Source organism: Anser anser (genome assembly GCF_964211835.1).
Source record: "Anser anser genome assembly, chromosome: 21".
Lineage (NCBI taxonomy): Eukaryota > Metazoa > Chordata > Aves > Anseriformes > Anatidae > Anser > Anser anser.
In genome coordinates, this window is record NC_139742.1 from 4854192 (window position 1) to 4871950 (window position 17759).

The following is a 17759-nucleotide window of genomic DNA, read 5'->3' on the forward strand; positions in this document are numbered from 1 at the left end:
TTTGAGGCTTTCATTCCTCCCCTCTCCTCTGTGCATGCTGGGTCCGTGCCATCCCTCCCTGCCCACCCCGGAGCTGGTGCGCATGCATCACCTGCCAGCTGACAGACTCAGCAGTGACAGATTATCTAAGCTGGAGGAAGGCCATTTGGACCCCGGGAAACTGGTGAGGCTTGCAGAAGAGTGCAACGGCCGGCAGCAGGAGAGCGGAGCGGAGAGCTGAGCTTTCCTCTTGTGGCCCGAGAGGAGCCAGAAGCAGGAAGGGGCTGTGTTACTCCAGGTCCTCAGCTGGCTCCTCCTGCCACTCTTTTGGGCAGCTCGTAGGCTAAACTCTCACCTAAGCCCAGAAAATGCTCTCCAGAAAATGTCCAATCCCAAGCATCCACCTGTGTGCATGAGCAGTGGGGTGGCACTGCAAGTTGTCAGCCCTGCAGGGGAGGAAAAAACTCACGGCGCTCCATCGCAGTACCGTGAGCCCCTTCCCCCACATCTAGCATGCCAAAAGGTTGTTGTGTGGAGAAGGGGAAGCTGTACGGAGATGCAAGTTGGATGTGATGTGACCAAGATCCATGCAGAGCAAGGTCAGCTGTCACCTCCTCGTGCAGTATCAGCGGGTGCGTTTGCATTGCCAGCCAATGCTCGGTGCCAGTCTGCACCAGCTGAGCACTCGAGCCATGAGTTTTGTGTGCTGGTGGCATACAAAATGCTCCGCGTTTCACTGTCTTTAGCTTGTAGAAAGAAAAAGGATTGTACTGGAGCTATAGGAAGGATGTCTTAATCAAACATGCTGGATAAATACTGTGCCTTATTTATTAGGCTTTAATTCTCCACCAAATTAGAACCTGACTAAAACATGAATCTATTCTGCAGTTCTTCACATCACACAGAAAACAATGCCAATTTAAATCCCCATTAATTCAATTTTTGAAGGTAAAGGCAAGTGGAAAAGGCACTGAGTTCCCCCATGTCCTTAGGAACATGACAAACCCAGCTGCCTCCCTTTGGCTGCTGGGGAGGAAGGTGAAGCTCAGAACCTGGGAGCACAGATGAACCATGAACTAGGGGAGGTGGAGGTACATCACCTAAGGAAGTGTCCCAGTGGATCACAGTGTGTGCTTGCCACATCCATGACATCCTTCCTGGACTCAGGAGGCCCTTCTATGATAATCTTCCTCACGTGTATGTGAGGAGCTATTAGTGTAGAGAGTAGGGGCATGGCATTGGATGTCAAACGCCACGGTTCTCCCAGGGAAAAAGGAAACTGTGCGAAGGGACCTCCAGATTTCCAAGCTTATCTGATCTCATGGGTCTGTGAACATCTAGAGGATGAAATGACCTGTGTGGAGGCCTCTGGCTGCTCCTCATGCTGTTTGCCTCCACAGAAATACAGTTGCCTCCATCCTGCTTTTAGGAAGCTCACTAAATGTTGTCTGACATGGCAGTGACCACCCCTGGGAAAAGTGCCCTGCTGGATAGCCATCACTTGTCCCTCAAACCATGAGGCCCAGTCTTCAACGTCAACTGCAAAAGAGCCTCTACGAAGATGAAATACCAGCCGCAGAGCACCAAGTGCCACCAAAACCACATTCACTCCCTTCTTGTGTCTCCTGGCGTGATCCCCACCAGGGACGGAGGGAACCTGCTGGTGGGGGACACAGTGGCTGCTGCATTTCAGGGTGCGGGCAGAATCCTGTCAACTAACACTACAGTGGGCTCTCAGATCCTGCAAGGAAGCATAATGTTGTTCAGTAATCTGAACGAGACCATGTTCATTGCTGTGCCTCACTGCACCAGCAAACAGCTGCATACATTACGGCGTCTGCTAGCAGGCAATTCCAGGGGTAATAGCAGTAACCCAGTCTAATATAACTCCCTGGTACTGTGAAAGGTGATGGGAGAAGATTGGGAAATTTCTTTCCTAAGGCTGTTCTTTCTCTGCATTCTGAAGTTGGAGATTTCTGTTCCCCCATTCACACGTATAATGACATGCTCTTAATGGCTGTAAAATTACTGAGCTCTTTTTTAACTCTGGCTCCAGCATATCACTCTCTGACCTCCCGCAGTACTGAATTACATGAGCTGACTACACAGGACACCAGGTGTGTGTTTTTTTTTCTTTTTCTTTTAACCTGCATTAAATTTACCTAACCATTAATCTAATGGAATAACACCATAGTTTTCATATTATGGGATAAGGCAAGGAGAGCAAGAAATTGCTTTTCACTATACTTCTTATAATTCTGAAATACTCCTGCCATTAACATTCCTCCCCAGGCTAAGTATCCTCTGAGAATTCTGGCCACACGGGGTGGTCATAGACAAACCCCATTTAGGCCTTCAATAGCCTTTGTTTCCCTTCAATTTTTTAATCTCAATTAAACGTTGACATCTTCCCCAGTGCGAAATGACCCAAAACATACAGTGGTACAGTCTAAGTACATCCAGGCTAAATTTGGCTGGACTTTTTCCTCAACAGCTGGGAGCCATGGGCAGTGGCTCTTCACCTAATGCAAATGATTTAAATCCCAATTCCCATCGCTCAAATTTCTTTCCCTTCCCTGAAGTAGTAGCGTTGTACTGTGACTGTCCAGTCAATATGCCCATGTCTTTAGGAATGTTTGAAGGTCCCCTTGCTATCATAATATTGATGATCTAATGTGGTCCAATCAATAAAGTTTTCTTTGGGATGAAAACATTGCTGGGCTACCTTCACAAGCCAAGAGCCCAGGTTGTTTCATCACTCCAGAGTATCAAAACCAGAACTCCCAATTGGTTTCAGCAAGCAAAAAATGACCCCATCCTTTTGTTGGAAAGACTGTTGGAAAGACTTTTCCTGACATAATTTTAATCAAATTTGATGTTTCCATTTGTTCATCATCATGTTCCTGGGGTGCTACAATCTTTGCTGATCCCAGCTTCTCATATCCCATCCCTTGATCTCTTCCCCTCTGGCCACTGCTCTGCCTCAGATCAGCAAACACCCCCCTTCGACACAATCAGATCTCAGAAAATCTTTTTTTTGAATCGGGAAAGTCCAGAATGGTTGCTACAACAATATAACCCTGCAACTACAGAGACTCTCGGAGTGATCTTGAAAGGCAGGAGAGCATCATTAGCCATGTTTCACAGGTGGCAGGCACAGGGAAGGGAAGTGATTTATTTGAAGTTGTACCTCAGGGCTGAAGTACAGGCAGGAAAAGATCCCAGGAGTTCTGACTTCTAGTTCCATTACAGAGTGTAAGTGGAAACCAACCGAGTGCTTGCAAGCTTCTCCAGGTACAAGAAAGGCCAAGGCTGCTCCAGCAGACCTGGCTGGCTGCCAGCTGGAGAAAGAAGCACATATGGGGTCCAGCTAAAATAAATGAACTCCTCTCGTGGGAGTTTCAAACTTAATCGGCTGTTTTATGACCAAGTAAGGCAGCAAAAATCTCTGGCCACATCTCTTCCTTACAGCTGAGCAGGCTGTGAAGTCCAAAGCAAGGCCCATAAACACCGCTTGTGCCTCCAGAAACCCTCTTTCTGGTTTGTGCTCAGCAAATCCTGCGTGAGATTGGCCTTTCTGCGTTTTGGTATGAATTCATCTTAGTGGCATTGGCAAGGGAAACCACAAAGATGAGATTTGTTGGGGCTGCAGGCCTTCTGCGAAGGTAAATGCAAACATATTTTCTCAACACTCGCCCTGCATCCACCTTCCACCTCTGTGCAGTCAGCTCCAGCACCAAAAGCGAGCCTCTCTAGGTACCTACACACCAGGCAGGCTTTGAGAAGCACTATCAAGAAACCTGCTGTCCCCTAACAGCTGTGACCATGAACAAGAGACATTCCCAAAGCTTCCTTCTTTTTGCCCATATCTCCCCATATTTTTCAGCACCAGCATCACTGATTTTTTTTCTTTTATTTGATGTCTTGTTTCTCTTTCAATATCTCCCTTTTTTCCCTCTCTTTTACACTCTCCCCCCCACCCCTGGGCTAAGCCATAACACCACTTTGCCAAGGCAGTTTGGCAAGCTGTACAGTCGGAATAAGTTGGAGTCAAGGAACCTGAGCTGTTTTTCAGTACTGATGTAATTATAGCCCTTGGGGAACTCGGCTGAGAGTCAGAGCCCATCTCTGAGCAGAGCAGCTGCTCCAGTGCAGGGCAAAGCTGGAAGTACCAAGGTGGATGTCCGACATGGGTGACGATATGGTGAGGGTAAGATCTGGAAAAACAGCAAGCAGGATACAGAATATCTCCCTGGAGCAAGTTGCTCCAATAATTGTGCCTCAGCCCTTGCTTAATGCAGAGCCCAGCGGCCTATATTTGGAAAAGCTGGTGGCAAAAGGGACGAGAAAGCTCTGGGTATTTCAGAGCAGTCACAAACTTTCACGATAAGAGACATGCAGAGAGGTAAGGGAATGCGTGCACAGCGGCGGGCTGTGTAACACCAGAAGGCACTACAATACTGACTAGAAGAAAGCAGATATCCAACATGCAACCCCCACGGGGATCCGTCTACGTTTCCAGCATAATGATCGCTCAAGAGTCAGTGCTCTTGTCACTAGCCTGGCAGATAACCTCTTGCCATCCTCCCTTCTAGTATGCCTTAGCTGCAGGCAGGATGTGACCCTTGCAGTGCAGACACACTGTACTTACACTGGCCAGTGCTTGGCAAGCAGGTACCAGGACGCAGCTCCTACTATAAAAATCTGACTGAAGACAGGCTTCTGACTGGCAAGGAAGAAATGCCCTTCTTCTTTTTCCTTTCACCATTTTCAGGGCTGCAAGCAGCAAATCAAACCTTTCCCTAAGTGCAGAAGTGCAGCCTGCAGAGTTTGGTGATAGAGAGGGCAGAGCAGGGCCCTGCTCCTGCGGAGTGTTTCTAGCAGTTTGTTTCTCGCTTGTTGTTCTGAAAATGCCTTGAGCTTTTTGTTCTTTCACTGTTGCTGAAGGTGGCAGACAAGCCAGCACTGTTGTTCTGCCAAGGGAGAGGAATAGAAATAAAAATAATAACCATGTGCCTTCACCGTGGCTTGGAGTCGTGGGAGGGAGTACAGATTAAAGGGGGACCTGGGACCTGGTCTGCTGCCACCCCATCCGAGTTCAGAGGACTTTGTAACATTTTAAATACCAAATACAGCTTCAAGTAGTCTGATGAAGCCTGATATTTCCCCGTCAAATACCCAGGATAACACGAGCCAAAGCCCTCCCTCTGCTCAGGTCTGGGTTGTATTTGTAAATGGGCAATCAGCTGGTGTTCCTCATCTCTTCGGAGTCCATAACCCAGGATATCGTATGCAGACCTCACTTCACCTGGCAACACAGACACCTACAGCAGAGTGAGCTATTCTGACTTCTGTAGACATCGGAGAGAAACAGATACCTCTGGTGTGCAATTCATCCTGTGCTGAAGCCTGACAGAGGTGAAATGAATCGTGCCCTTGATGTGCCCCTTTTCTCCTTGGCCTGGAAAGGCAGCCTGGTGCGATGCAGGCAGACAAACAGCACGGTGGGCATCCAGATGGCAGAGGGGAGGCTCTCTGGGCATCCCAAGGGAGACATCCCAGAATGAAGGCAACCAAAAAGGCTTATTTGGGAACCTTTACCCGCATTTGTACAGACAGTCAAGGCCGTTCCCCAGTTGTTTAGCTATTAAACCACACTCGTGGTGCAGGCTCCCAGCACATCCTCCTTTCCCTGGGGAGAGGCCATGCCTCGCGTGGTGCCCGCTGATGGCCTGGGCTCCAGGTCCCCTCCACCCCAGCCCCACAGGGACCTGGTCAGGAACACCTGGCTGCTCTTCTGCTGGCCTCATGATGGAGCCAGAGCAGCGTGAGGACGTGGCACCGGGTGCCAGGGGAGCCTACCTGCCAGGGAAGGGGCGTGAGCGTCTGTGCAGCTCACTGTAATTTCTCTAATGGCTTTCTTTGGCTTGATAGATATTGAAGAAAGCTTGTTGCCGGGGCAATTTCCATGGAGAGATAATAAGAGATCATTTTCAAGTGAGCGAAACTTTAATGGCACATTGTGGTAATGAGGCAGCAAGGAGAGTAATGACCGGAGACCTCAGAGTGCGAGCACATCACGAGAAGGGGGAGGACTCGGAGTTCACTGCTCAAGGCAGACATTTGAGGCCTGATCTTTGTCCCCTTGAAGTCAGGCTGGAGTTTTGCTGCTAGCTACAGGGAGAACAAAATTAAGATGTACGTGCTGGTAAAGGGGTTGGGTGGCTCCACAGAGATGCAGGAAGACCCCGGTAAGGCTCGGGCACCAAACACTCCAGCCTCCTCCTTCTGCAGAAGAGAGGCTGAAACAAAAGCTGGGGGAGAGCTGGATAATCCCACGCACAATTCTGTGCTTCCCTTCTGAAACCAACAGGAAATATTTTAACCTGTATGTGTTAAGAGGCTGTGTTCCTGGATGAGAGGAAAGGCTGTATATCAGAGGGCAAAGATGCCATCTGTTTTAAGCTCTGGACATCTCCAGAAATCTGCAGGAAGCAGGACTGAAATTCAGGAGTGGTAGTGCTGGAGGGTTGGTGAGCAGAGATTTCGTGTTCTTTTCCTTGTCAGGTCTGAATCTCAGATAAACCTGAGAAGATTTGCCCAGGAACTGACATGCAGAAGAGTGTGGATGTCCTGCCTCCACCTGAAGGCAGGAAGGTGTTTCATATCTCCCATGAATTCCCTGAATTCATCTCTGCAACGTGGTTTTGGCCTTCCTCTTGAGGAGGTCCCTCCATCAGCTACTTCCTAAGGGCAGCCAGAGCAAGTTGTTGTTTACCTCCCCTCCAAAGAAGTCGGGTGAAGGGTCTGCTTCCCTCCAGCCTCGTTAACAGTTGTTTCATTAATCACAGCTTTCTCTTCAAAACCAGAGACAATCTGTCCAATTAACATTAAAGCTCTGGCAGTCGCCTGCGACGCGGGGAACTTTGCAAGCAGCACTTTGACAACCGTCGCTAATAAGTCTAAAATTTCAAAAGCTGCTCACAAACAAAACAGCCCGGTCGCACCTCGTTAATGCCCTGTGCCGCCTGTTTTCATGAGCAGCAGAGCCAGCCTCCTCTCTATGCACTTTTATGCTGGATCTCAGCAGAGCCCAGGTCCCAAAATACTTCTCCTGCAGACCTCCGTCCACCACATCCCAGGGTTAACTGGGCAAATCCCTTCTCCTGCAGTGTGCCCCCCACCAGGCTTTAACACTGGACCACACCTGGAACAACTCAGCTCCTACAACACGGAGCTGTAGGTCAGAAAGAATCAGCAAGCTGAAGTGTTGGTCCAGCAGAAAGGACCATTAGTAAGAGCTTGTAGGGGTCATGCCATGCGAGAAGAGAAGAATAGAAGTAGTAAGTTGTGGAGAAGAAGTTATCCAGTTAACTAGAAGCCTCTTAGTCTAACCTTGGCTCAAGATTTCAAAGTGAATTTTGAAGGAAAGAGCAATTAAATACCTGGAGATAAAGAGGAAATGAGATAAGATGCAACATGAGTTTACAAAATGCAGATTGTGTCAGACGAACACGATAGCTTTGTTTTGATAAGATACTTGATTTTTCTAGACAAAGGAAATGCTGCCGATCTCCTTTATCTAGACTTCAGTAAGGTATCTGATAGGTGCCATGTGGGAAATTATTAGAGAAGCTGGAGGAAATGAGGATTAGTAAACTGTAAGGTGAGGTGCAACCCTCTGGAGGGAATTTACTAGAAGAGTTTCTCACAGAACACCTTTGGAACTGATCTTCTTTTCTTCTTGTGTATCATCTCGGCAATGAGAGCACAATCCTGAAGCTGAAATCCCCCAGTGACACAGAACTGGAAGTTTTGTTGATGCAGAGGAAAATGAGAACACAAGTCTGTAAGAACTAAATGACCTTGAGAATAAGAATAACAGAAATGAGACAGAAAGCAAAAAGTTTGAGATGACAGGCCATGAATCTGAGGACTTGCAATAGCCTCAGATATAATACAGAAGATGGTGAGCAGCAAATGATCAAGGAGAAGATCTGTGTGCTCTAAGTGGCTGCAGACTAACTGAGACGTCAGCCACAGAAAGGCAAACGATATCCTCGGATGTATCAGAAGGGGTATTTCAGCAAATAAAGGTTAAAAATGATGTCACTGACTGTGGGTCTTGGTTTTTAAGGTCAAGATAAGCTTAACCTTGCAGGAATGCAGAGGAAGGCTGGAAGCTGATCTAGAAATGGAAAGCAGATCACAGAGAGGGGAGCAGAAGAGTCACGAAGAGCATGTTTAATTCAGTAAAACACAGGCTGATACGGGTGAAGCTCCAGAGAGGTATAGGAGCTCTGTGAGCTGAGGGGATAATGGTGCTGAGGCACCCATGGCAGGAGCATGGTCAGACGAGAACTAAGAAAGAAGGTTCCCTGCCTGCTGGTGGAAGCTGCAGGGACAAAAGGAAAAGTTTTGGGGTCTGAGCTTTTCCTTTCACACCTGCAATGACAAGGAGTGGCCTTGCCAGCCCAGGAGGTCCCTGACACTCGAGTGTTCCCAGGCAGGGCACTTCTCCCTTGAGTTCTTCCCAGTACTCTGGCCAGCTTTCTCAGTGCTGATGCCCCTGCCAGTCCCTTCAGGCTCCTGCCAGAAAGCCAGTACATCAATGTGAGAAACTGAAGTTACGATTGCAGCCCATGTGGGAACATCTCAGCTCTAACGCAGCCAGGTCAGGTAACAAAATCAGGGAAAACAGATCAGCAGGAGAGTTAACATGGTGTAAGAACCCGAGCTATCTGACCGGGCTCTTGGTCCTGCTTGCTATCCTGCACTATCATATTTTTACTCCTTTGGTTAGCATTTCTTTCTTCCTAGCTTACATCAATGTATTAGACATACACATCTCCATTTTGCTGACTAAGGATGCCTAAAGATGTTAAGCTGCCATTTGGAATCAGGTTTGCTGATACAATTTGTGCCGAGCATGTTTTCCCTCCTGTCTGTTGCTCCTGCATTAGACTCATTTTAACCAGCACTTTTTTTTTTTCTTTTGCTTTATATTTGCCTCATTTTCAGGCCTTTTGTGAAACTGGGACAAGTGCTTTCTGACGAACCAGCTATAGATTTGAGGACCTTGCTGAGAAGGCTATTTACTGGGTGGGTATGAACTGGGCTTAAATTTAAAGGAACCATTAAAGCCTTGTCTGGCACGGGGCTATCACACGTGTCACAGCTTTGATTATTGCTGCCTGCCATGCTGGGAGGTCAATGTGAGATGAATGAAGATTGGGAAACACTCAGATTTGAGCAATCAAGGTGATATACCCTTGGAAGGGGGTGGGAGGGAGAGAGGGGAAGGCTTTGGTGATCTGGCAGGGTTTCTGCTCAGCTTTGGACCAGCAGCACACGTTATAATTTCATGTAGAAGCTGGCATTCTTCATGTTTCAGATTTTTTTTTTTATAAAGTTTTGTCCCCTAGCGTGATTTTTGCATTAGCAGTAGCCAGACATTGGGGAATCTGCAGGGCCCTAGGGAAGGAAGAAGCAGGAGCTGTGCATTCAGGGTTGTCAGTGACTTGTTGCCTCTTAAAAAATGCCAACACACCAGTCTGCAGTGGAGTGGGCGACTGCATTGTGCTGTGGACATGGGCTCTACCTGTCCGTCTGTACCATCGCTATAACATGCGTGCTGGAGCAGCTTGTCCGTTTGATGTACATGATGTATGTTAGGAACTTGGCTAAACTATAGTTGTCATTGTTATTTTCCTTCTGTGCAGATCCTGGCTCTTCAGACCCAAGTTCTTTACACACACAGCACAGGAGGGAGGCTGGTGTTCAGGATTTGGCCTGGGGGATGATGGTTTAGCCTCAGAGGGGATGGAGATGAGCAGTTAGGGCAGCAAGTGACACCTGTGCTCCTGTGCTACCTCTCCTCAATCCACTCTTGCCATCCACCCTAAGAAATGCCATAATCCCTGATTGTCAGAGCAGGAAACTGAGGCGCAGGGATTGAAAGCAATGGGCCCAAAGTCAAGGTTTACAGCTGTAAAAAGTATTCAGGAGTTTTTAGCATGTAATACTTTATTCAACATGATGTGAGAGTCAGGCTATCCAAGCGCAGTGTCTGAATGACAGGAGCATCCTTCCCCTGCCCTGCCCGAGGTGTCCCCGGCCAGCACACAGCTCAGTGACTTGTATCACCCCTCCTGGCCCTGCCAGCTCAGGACACCTCCTTAGAGAGGGTCTATATGGGGAAGACACCTCTGCTAAGGACCAAGTCCTCTTTCAGACACGTATGTAGAGTGTCAGGCTTAATTTCCCCATCTGCGCTGAGCCCCCTCCCTTCCTGTGGGATCACCACTTTGGCAGGTTGACGGTGAACCTCTGAGTGTCAGTATTTGTTCCTTCCAGAAAAGGTCAATGCCCAGCACTTCTGGGCAATGGCACCACGACCTTTTCAAAGCATGGACAGATGGAAGTGGCTCTGTGGAGAAAGGCCAGGGCAGGAGGGCAGCTGGCAGCCTTTCTAGAAGTCTATTTAAGTGGCAGAACATAAAAGTCTCCCAAACCCACACACATTTGCGCACATTTTAGGTGTAATTTTGGATGTCTTGGTTTCAGGATGAGACACAAAAGTCTTTGCTAACTGTCTGAACCCAGTGAAATGCCTATCTCACTACCCCACATGTTTAGAGAGAGGTTCAGGCCCAAAAGCACAGCTGAATTGGGCCCAGATCTGGAGCTGTTCCAGAGATGAAGAGAACAGACAAAGCAGATCCAACGCCCTCAAAAGCACACAGTTGGGGAAAATTGCCTTACTGGCCAAATGAGATAAAGCGCGGAGTAAGTTTAATTTCTGTGTTACATTCTTGTTAATAACAATATCTAATTAAGGCATCTGGTGACAAGTTAATGGGCAGAAAAGGAAAAAAATCAAGCAGGCTTTATTGAATTTTTCTTTCAACTCCAGCTCTCTGGATTTGAATGAATCCATCATCGGAGACAGCCTTGTGTGTCTGAGTCTGCCTTCATCCCAGTAGTGTAAGTTGTAGCTTTATTGTCTAGGATCTACCCCTTAAAATTAAACTCGTCATTCTTATGAAGATGATTGCTTGAAGGGGAGATTAACCTTTACGACGTGATGATGGAAGTTGTTGTTCATTTCAAGAGCCCATGAATATTACTGGGCGTAATGAAAACATGCAACAAGATCCCTGTCCCTGCCTAGGAACTTTATGTGTTCCTAAATAAAAGATGGGTGATTTATCAATAGCTGAGCAGTTAGTTTTGTTTGTTATGTGCTGCACATTCCCTTTTCTCCTCTTCCCTCTGGCTTGAGAAAGAGACAACTAGATTGTCCACAGCCTCTTGCAGAGGAAAAGCCCTTTGGTCTTTTCTTCTTGTTACCCTTTAATATGGCTAACATCAAGGCTGCGCATATCAATATTGCGAGCTCTGGCCCCTTGGATTGTGTCTACACCACAACCCAAAGGTTTACCACTGGCTGCTGCAGACAGACCAGAGTTAGCAGCGTGCTCAGGGAGGGAAGCAGTGTTTCCAGGACAGTTCACCCATGGCAAACCTTAACCCTCACAAATATTGTTTGAGTCCAGGAAGGACACAAATGCAGCCCTGACTAAACAGTTCTGTGTAAAATGACACTAAGTTGGTTTTGAGCTCCTCTGCATGTGATTGATCTCCTGTAACAGGACACGTGCAATTAACTGACAGCTCTGCTATTAATAAATATTCCTGAGAGTATGGATAAAATGAATTGGGGTCTCTGTGGATTATTGCCTTTCTCCATCTGACACTTCTTTAGATGAATGACATGGAACAAAAATCTTAAGAGTATATAATTGACTGTGTATTAGGGTTTATGAAGAGATTCCTACAATAAATGTCATGTTCCACCTGACGGAGTAGCTGTTATGTGAACATGCCAAAGTACCACTTTCCTTGCTATGATCTTTGTTCTCACTTGCTTTCTCTGCATTAGCTTAAAATCTCCTTCAGCCAATGCCACTGAATGCAGCCTGAATAATGACTTGAGTGGAAAATAAGGACGGGAATAAAGAATGAGATGAACACTTACCGTCAGAGGCCTCAAATTGAGCACCAAAGCAAAAGGAGGCCCTCTGTTCCAGAGGCAGAGAGTTTCTGCTGCTTCCACTAGCAACAGCTTCTCTGGAAACCAGGAATACTGATTTATGTCCTGTTGGAAATGGAGGACTCGGGCACAGCTGTGCCAGGTATTGTCAAGCCTCTGCTCCAAAGGGGCTGGCTAGATCAGGAGGATGAAGCACTGGAAAGAAATGAAGGCACCAAATGATAGGAAGTACTGAGGGGTCTCTGAGACTGTCCTGCACCAGTGGGAGAGGAGAAGATTTGCTTTCACAGTCCTCAGGGTCATGTTGTGTGTCTCTGGGTGCTCTGACCTCTGACAGAGATGTTTGCTGCTCTCAACTACATGTTACTAACATATTTTCGTTCTGATCAGTTGAAGTCCTGTTGGGATTTAGGAGTGTTGGGGTGCTCTCATTAAAGGAAAGGTTCAGTTTACAAGCAGGTTTCTGCCCTGTAGGCTGGGAGCAGGGTTAATAACACAGGCACAAACCCTCCCCCTGGCCCAGCAGTGGCTGGTGGAGATACAGGCAGCCTGCCTACACCTGCCTGTGGATGTGCATCCTGAGATGGTTTGCAAAAGGACAGTGCCTTTGCAGCAGCAGCCAGCTCTTGTGTCCTTTCATGTCCAACAGCAAGGAGGAAACTGTTTGTGCATCCCAGCCCTCCCTCCCCATCGTCAGCCCAGCCTTTTTTTCCATTGCTGCCCAGGATCTTTACATCCTATCTTCTTTCTCTGACCTCTTTTTCTGTCCTCCTTCCCCCACCATCATCCACGTGTCTCACACTCAAGCCTCTCACAGCTTGCATGCGGTGGGGCTGAGGGATGCTCTGTCACCTTCTGCCCTTCCACGCCCCCCCCTGCCCTACTCCCCACTGATCTCTTGCAGAAGACAGGTAACCTCGGCCAGAAAGACAGATGCCACAGTCCCGTTCCCCTTTTCAGCAGCTCCTTCCCCTCGCTTCTTTCTGATGGAAATCGTGGGCAAGAAAAATCTATTATTACTCTCCAAATCATATCAAATATTTATCAGGGTAATTCTCTAGTTATCACCACCGATTGCAAGCCTTAGTCACGTAGTAAATCTTGTTAGTGTCATCTCTGGGAACGTGTCTCGTCTGTCTCCTCAGCCGAGTGCTGCATAAACCAGGTTGCCCCGGGGGAACTTGGCTTATGGGGAAGGCAGTGGAGAAGGAGGAGGCGCAGGCGATCAGAGATGGTCACAGACTTCCCAAATCCCCTTGCTCCCAGGATGTGAGATGGGGGCTGGTCAGGATGGGGCTAAGGGGAGAGCAGGCAGGTTGCACGTGGGAAGGGGAGGTCTTCTGGGTCACGGCAGCTGATGCCTCCCTGATGTGCCAGGTCTCTGGTGCTAAGGCTAGTGGCTCAATTACGTGATTATTCCTTTGGTTTGAAGCAGCACTGCCCTGGGGGTTCTGTAAGTCAGGGCAACCTTGATATCTCTGCTAGCCATGCCAAGGACTCTCCCCTTCCACCTGCTGCATAAAGGACTAGCAAACGCAGACACTCTAGCTGGGCTTTTTTTGTTGTTGTTGTTGGCACCAAAATGTTTCCAGATTGTACCTATTTTTAAACTCTTTATTGGGTCAGATCTGGACAGCTTGGAGACTTCATCTCTTCCCTCTTTCTACCCCTGTGCACATAACTTATTGCTGCAAAGGGAAGAAAAGAGCAGCAAATTTCCTCTGCCAGAACCAATCAATCTGGCACCTGTCATCAGCATCAGAGCAGCTATAAAATATTTAATTTCTTAATGATGAATTGGCAGATTGTTTAAAAAAGACAACAAGGAAACAAAGAAAAGGAAACAGACACTCACAATCTGCAGTCACTCTCTCTGCCAGGCTAAGCCTTTGGAGCTGATAGCAGAAATGTTTTTCCACCCAAACTACCTGACAGTGCTGCCTATTAATAAAGCCCTACTGGCTGTTTTGCGGATGTTCCTGCTCATACAGTCACTGGACCCTTGACTTGCTATCCCAGAGTCCCACTACCAATTCCTGATGAGACTCAGTCTTCAAAGGAGCCTCTTTTCATAAAATAGAAAAAAACAAAATCCTCAGTGGAACAGATCTTTCCTCCCTCATGTGCTGTTACACCAGTATAAATAAAGGAGTGACCAGGCTGGGTCCAGAGCACAAGCCAAGTATTCTGTCTCCAGTAGTGACCAACAGAGGATGCTTTAGGAAATGTACAGGAATAGGTCAATCATATAGTGCTATTTCTCTAGCAGCCTCCAGCAATCTACAGTCCAGGGAGATCTTTGTGGTTTCTAGCTCCAACTGGAATTTTCTTCCACAAACTTGCCTAGTCATTTTTTTTAAAACTCATGAAAACTTTCAGCATCCATAAAATCTTCACTCAAATAGTCCCATAGTTCTCCCGTATGAAGCTGTACATCTTATTTTGTTTTCAGCATATCACCTACTAATTTAACTCGATGTTCCCAGATTTTGCATTAAAGAGACAGTGAAAAATCATTCTCTCTTCACCTCCCATCCCTTGGACATGTTTGGCTCACAAAACAGGGAGCAGCACAGAGATGTCTGGGCTAACAGAGATCAGAACTGGGAAGTTTGCAGTAGATAGGCTGATTTCCCAAGGAATGGCAGCTGGAGTGTACCCAAAGATACCTTCTGCCTCTGATACCTCCAGTTGTGAGCTTGGAGGGGAGCCTGAGTGCGTACCCATATTATGGTACCCATATATTTCTCTTTGCAAAGTTGGAAAATGATGGTGGTGGCAGTCTGATGCAGCTGCTCTGGAAAGGGCATGGCACAGAAACCAAGCTCCTCCACTGAAGTTATATGAATTACTTACAGAACTTCAAAAATACATCCCTGTCCCCATATCAATTTATTCCCATTCCTCTTGCACCTGAGTAAATCCTCTAAATACACAGGCAAGCAAACTGCCTGGCCAAAAACCTCCTTTTACTGTAGCCTGTTCTAGTGGGCTTTATTGCAAACATAGTGATATTTGTTTTGATGGTTTTCTTTGTTTGATTAACTTTCTAAGTCCTGTTCTTGAAACATTTTAATTACAAGAATCACAAGGTTTCACTAAAGTAAATACAGACTTTTAGCCATCATATATGTGAAAAAAAAAACCTCCAAAGAGTTCTAAAGGCTCACAAAAAAAAAAAAATCTGAAAAAATCTGAAACCCTGAAGAAAAGAAAAGGAAGCGAGCATTTATCATGGTTTATTATTTTTAAGTTGGTCTCATGATTTGAAGTGGTGACGCTCCGTAGTGGCGTGACCGAACCTACACTATTCATCTGGACTGGGGGAACACGCTGGGAAGTTTGGCAGACGCAAGTGGGTGGCTGGCAGCTTGCATGCGGAGCCTTCGTGCTTCCTCCTCTGCCTCTCCTTGCAGTGGGTGGGGAGCAAGGGCTCCGGCAGGCATCCACGGTGGGATTGAACATTTGTAGTTGGGTGGCAATGTCCAGTAGGTAGCACGGGACATGCAACTTCTTAGCTAAAAAAGCTCAATTCACCAAGAGATTTCTGGCACAGCCTTCAAGCTCTGTCTGCTCCAGTGGTTTGTTTCAGCCCTCCTGCAGACATCCTGTGTAAATATGCTAAACAAAAGCTCCCACTTGTAGGGGAAGGGCTTAACCTGCTTTCAAGAGGGGTCAGTGCAATTAAGAGCAGAGCCCGTCGTCGTTGCCAGGAGCTGGTCTGTGATGGCAAACTGCTGCTTCAGACCTCCCCCATCCCTGCTGGCATGGGTTTGCTCTAGGGCAAAGCAGGGTTTCCCCCAGCTCCCGTGCAAAGTCTCTGAACCACAGAAGGATGTTTTCCTATGCACCAAAGCACATTGCTCTCCTAAGGGCTGGTTGCTTTGGCACAGGGATAAGATGAAATCAAAGGCCTCTACTTTTGTGTCAGACAGCTCTTTTCCCCATTAACTCTAGATCTGTCTTCTACAGACGGTGTTTAAAGAGAAGTTTGCTCCATTGATCCTGCCTAATATCTCTTTGAATGTTTTGAATGGAAAACATCCCCTTATCTCTAATCAAAGCTGTGTTTTTATCTGCCTCTGGGCCAAAACACTGCAACAGGCTTGGCCCTTACAGGAGGACTGGATGCTGAGCAGAGAGGGGCTGCCTGCTGCCCTTCCAGGCATGGGGACAACCTGAAAACCAGCCTGTTCCCGCTGTGCCACCGGCTGCAGGCTTTTTGGGTATGCAAGGGGTAATTAGAAAGCAGCAATCCAGCAACTTTTACTAGGTGGTAGCTGATTGCAGCACAGTAAGTCTGAAGAGGAATCTCTTTCCCATCTACTAAAATAGACACCACCGCCAGCAAAAAATTGGGAAGTGTGACTCAAAGCGGGGGAAGGAAGAGGGATAGGGCTGATGGGTAGCTAGACACCCACATCAGGAGAGCATCTAAGCAAAACTGCTTGCATCCTACCGTTGTCAACGTGATTTCAAATTAAGCATATGCTTAAGTAGAGAAGGTACCGAGAGAATAGTTAGTCGTAGGAAGTTTTTGGCTTGCAGCAGTAGAGGACACATTAAGAGTGTTCTTGGGATGGACAGTCTCGGTACCCTTTCTACCACAGTGCTTTTCTATCAAGCTTTAGCAAAGACCATGAGGTTAAATAGACCCTGCCTTTCCTTCCGTCTTATTGCCCAGAATCGGCCCTGAGGACTGGCCTGAGGGCATCCCTTGCCCTTGACTCCTTGCCAGGAGTGCCTAGCAGGAAACCTTCCTCCAGATGGAGCAGGCTAGGAGAGGTAATGAAATGCAAAGAGGAAAGAAATGAAAACATATGGATATCTCTAATTTTGCTTATGTTTTTGATGTCATTTAGGCCACCATAAAATGCAAGGAAAATATTATGATTCCACTCTAATAACTTTTTACATCCATTTGCACTGGCATAAATTTCCTCTGAGTAGAATTTTTGTCAAAATCTAGTTTAGGCAGATTCTTTATTTTATTGTTTGATTGAAAAGAACCTGCTTTCTCCCAAATATATTTTTTTCATTAAAAAGTAATAACGGAACATGGCTAGCCAAAGCCATGTATTATAGTGAATGTAGAGATCTATAGTGTTTGAGAAAAACAGGAATATTGGGCACTGAGGTAGACACATTTCCAGAGCTATTTATAACAGTTTCAGCTTAAATACTTTGGTTCTTTGTTAGCTTTCTTAAGAAATCAAAATTTCTGTGGAAAAGCTTTGACAGGAGGGTTTTGGCTGAGTTTCTCCAAGGGAACACTGTCCCCTCCAGCTCTCTACTGCCATCCCATTTCAGCTCTCCGCTTCTCCACTGGGTTTTATAAAACTAAGCACTGGCTCATGCTTGTGGTGGGTGGTGAATCACACCTTTACCTCCTTGCTTCCCGGGGAAATTTGGCTGAGGCCGCAGCAGATGCACAGTCTGAAAAAAAAAGAAAAGAAAAAAAAAAACAAAACAGCTTACCAGAGAAAGCAAATTCCCTCCCCTGTTTGCCTTGGATGGCAAACTTTATCACTTCCAGGGATTTTATCAAGATGCCTGGAGTCACAAAGCGGCCAGTTTGCGAGTCATACAAAATGGCTGGCACTGGAGGCAGGGGCTGAAAGCAGGGGAAGGAGTGGGATGAATTTCCCTGGCCTCTCCGGGGCTGCAACTTGCTTCCAGAGGACCTGTGTAGGTACAAACTCCTGTGCTGCAACCCATGCTGGGG